The following is a 3,947-nucleotide window of genomic DNA, read 5'->3' as shown; positions in this document are numbered from 1 at the left end:
TTTTTTTTTAAGAACATCTTTTTAATTTTTTTTATGTACACAGTAAGAAAAACACATTTCCTTCATTAGCTGTAAATAAAGGGCATGATGGTGTGTCTGGGATGAACAAATTTGACAGTTTATTTGCTGAATGAAAACATATGTTGAAAATGACTCGGCTTGAAACCCGCCTGGAAAAGCTCTGCTTCCGTAATCTGCTTAAAGCCCAAACAGCAGCCTTCCTCCCTTGCTCTTATGCCCCAGATTGTTGATTGAAGTGCGCAGAGGAGGATGCTGGGATATCTGGCATCAGCTTGGTGCAGTAAGGGGCCTAACTCCGGTTCCTGCTGAACTGAGCCAGTGCGTGCTTTACCAACTGTTATCAGCTCAGTAGGCACAGGAGGTTGAGCCCAGTCCTCCTTTTTCCTGCTAATCAAACAACCATCGACAGCTTGTCCTTACGGATAAGAATCGGACACAATCCGATTCATACCCATTTCATTATTTATTCACAATCCTAAGATACATCTCTTCACACTGTACCGGATATGTCTTAGAGTTCCCTGTCAAAGTGGAAGAAAAAAAAAAGATATCCATGGCTGTATCATGTATTAGACGTTGTTGACGTTTCTCATCATATAAGCTGGGGGTTGTACCTTGCACTTGAATCCAAACATGTTTGGATTTTCAATCATGCTGCTTGACGTACACATCCACGACAGCTGTTTTTATTATGGTCCCTTATATGTCGTTATAGTGAATGAAACGGTTCTTACCGGCTAAAAGTAAATCTGTTTGAACAATTCTTTCAAGATAATATAATACGTTGGCCTTCTTTCATGGTTTTGTAAAAGACTTGTCTACTCAATGCATCGCGATACGTAGAGCCTTTTCATATGAACGGGTGCCATACAGATGTCCCTGTCAAAACACATGTTGGGGGTGTATGAATTGTTTGAAACGGTTCTTGATGTGGCTTTTTGTGTCGCTGAGTTCATCTTCTCTTCTGTAAACAGAGACCTGGCTTTACACATGAAAGTGTTCAAGCCTATACTATGTTTGAACGATCATTTATTTGCCTGTGAGGACTTGAGAGACGTGTCCGAGCCTGTATGGTCTCTATATATTATTCAGCACGTGCGTATCCCTACGGAGAAGAACATACTTAATCAGATCCGCCGGCCGAGAGATGAAAGCTGGCACCTCACGCCTGTGTTTGTAAAAACAAAATCCAGTCTCCTGACCGTTTGTATAGAACTGATCATTCAAATATGACAAGAAAAGCTTACCTTAGGTCAGTGCGCTTTCCTCTTGGAGTCTGTATACGCATGGTGCCTGGATTAGCGCCTTCCAGCCATTCTGAGAGTTAGCCTCAGAGGAGCGGAACTTAGCCACTGTGAACACGGCCTTTTCCTGGATCTGTTCACAAAGCAAGCCAAGTCCTGCACCTCACGAAACATCACAGAGTGACGCTTAGCATTTAAACGCCACCTTATCGGAGCCAGGCGTTCTTCTCGTGAGTTCATGTGCTCGGGTAAAGTCTTCTTTTTCAAGCTTTTGCTCATGTTTTTCCGCTTTCTACCACACTATAACCCGGAGATCGTAGATGTCGGTCACTGGCACAGTCTGAATTGGGAAAGTGGCCATTTCAGCTTGTTTCCACATGTATACACATTATTACATTTTAACGATGAGTGGTTCCTGGGGTAATTCTTCCACAACGGAGGTCACCGGGGGAAAATATCAACCAATCAATCTATGGTGAAATGAGATGGTTAAAAAAATAAAAAAGTGCACCAAAGTATCGCAGTAATTTAATTTTTTTTTTTTTTTTACAAGACCAATAAAATATCCCATTCAACACTAGCCCTGCAACATTCCTCCCCCAAATTATACTAACTCTTTGTCTTAAACCTTCTAGACAGAATCAGAACCATATCCATATGCCTAATGAAGCCGTTAACAAATTATTATTTATTTTTTTCGACATACACTTATGCATCAAAGAATATGATGGTGATAATTCCAATTCTTTCCACATGTAGGTTTCAAAGACCACCTCGAGTACAGAAGCCGCAGTCTTTTTTATACTGTGATCCCACATACGTCTGCATGGCACCAAGGTCCCGTATCCTGTTCCAATTCATAAAACCACAGTCGTCATTTGGAGACTGAGTGTTTACGCTCTGAAATAAATGAAAGCCATTTCGTGTTCTGTTTGGAACCTAGGTTTTCTGTATGTTCAGAAATTTTCAGCCTTCCTCAGTTATCATTTATTCTTATTCAGGCTTCGTGGCAGACAGGGGCATCTTTCGAGCCTCTGAGATTTGGCTTCGGGAGATTACTGAGGCAAGGATCGACGGCCGTGTACAGAGAATGAGATGCAGGGTAAACGTAAATATGGCAGAGGACATATCAGAGGACATGTGTAGCCTTTAGTCGTCGAAGCAAGTGGCCTGCAGCTGGTTGGAAATCCCTGGCAATGTGATTTTCTGATTTAGTCCCAAATCACTCTGCCAGGAATCCCTCCAGCTGCCCCAGTGAGGAGAGAGTGAGAGGAAAAAGACTTGGCGGCAGTTGTTCACACACTAGGTTTGGTCAGTCATCACCCATTAATTTTACACACACACACACACTAAACCATACTAATGCAATGTCATACAGTTTCATCTTGCACATTTTACTCACAGGACTCATTTGCCTTGGCTCACCTGCGAAAACACTCGCTCAATAGCGCCTTAGTGCCTTGTGTTTGCGTGACCTTCTGACAGTTTGGGGAGGTGTGTGTACAGTACGTGTGTCCGCGTACTCGACGTTCACCTCACCATCGGGCATTCTCAGCGGTGACGAGAGAAGTCCTTTCACGTCCCAGGTTATTAGCAGCTTTGGAAATGTTTGTCACTCATGTGATAATAATTGTCCCTGAACCTTACATTTTAACTAAAGCATACAACGGACATGTACACGGCAACGGATAAGATAATGCGACGGATCTGCTCCAAAACATTTCATCTCATTATTTCAACATGGAGTAGCTCACTAGAATAATGCACAGTAATCATGTCTGGAGGTAGCCATTGCCTTGTGCATGTGGAGATGTTTAGATGTAGTTGTCTCTCATCAGCATAGCCGTAGCCAGTGTGTAATTGTGTTATGGGCCATATTAAGAGCCTGGAGGATGCTCCAGTCTAAAGCAAATGCTAATGGCTGGGGTTTTTTTTTTTCTTTCCGCCCCTCCTTTGAAATACTCTAAAGCAAAGCATGTTCCTCTGTCTGGACCAAAGGGTTTTTAATATTGCACAGTAGACAAAAACATTGCAACAGCCTTACTTTCCCAAATGACACATAAGCTCACTTTTCTTCAAAGTCCACTCCCAATAAGTAGCTCTCCAGATCTTTTCACCAGATGTTCTCTGACAACATGGACCAGACCTGAAAAGGTGAGAGAAAAAAAAAAAATCAACACTTTCATTCTATTTGAACATGGTAAAAACATTCTTTTTTATTATTTTCTTCGCAAATAATTGGATGACGTCTCGGAACGGTGCCGTCTAGATAGTTTTTAAAAGCCGAATAAGATTACTGAGACGGAAAGCACGGCGAACTTCCACCTTTAGTTAAACAGTCGGACAAGGCAGAATCCTTCAAAAACGACTTCATCGTAGATAACGGCCCTCACACTGCAGATATACACTATATCCTAAGAAGATATTGGGAAAGCTGGGAAGTTACCTTCTCATTAGCAACAGAAATCACTTATTGCGGTGTATAAAATTAAAAACGACTATGCTAGCAGGATAGAAGATTAAATAATATTACGTTGGGTTAGGGCGCTCTAAATGAATTTGGCATGTATACTAGCTATACATGCACAAGCAATATTATTCCTAGTTGGCCAAAGCAAAATGAATGCTGGCTACCTTTTCCCCCTCTAGACTAGGCAAAAGAGCCTCTCAAAATATTTATCC

At 41.9% G+C, this 3,947-nt stretch overlaps 1 long non-coding RNA gene across 1 annotated transcript in view; it reads right to left on the bottom strand.

Moving 5' to 3' along the window:
• LOC108268338 (uncharacterized) overlaps positions 1-3,947 on the bottom strand; it is a 10,777-nt gene continuing 6,830 nt past the window's right edge. Inside the window, exon 2 of the long non-coding RNA XR_001813295.3 lies at positions 1-3,411. This is a non-coding gene — a long non-coding RNA (uncharacterized LOC108268338). The remainder of the gene's footprint in view (positions 3,412-3,947) is intronic.

The sequence above is a fragment of the Ictalurus punctatus genome, chromosome 7 (assembly GCF_001660625.3).
Source record: "Ictalurus punctatus breed USDA103 chromosome 7, Coco_2.0, whole genome shotgun sequence".
In the NCBI taxonomy this organism is placed as follows: Eukaryota; Metazoa; Chordata; class Actinopteri; order Siluriformes; family Ictaluridae; genus Ictalurus; species Ictalurus punctatus.
This window is presented reverse-complemented; position numbering and strand designations above follow the sequence as displayed.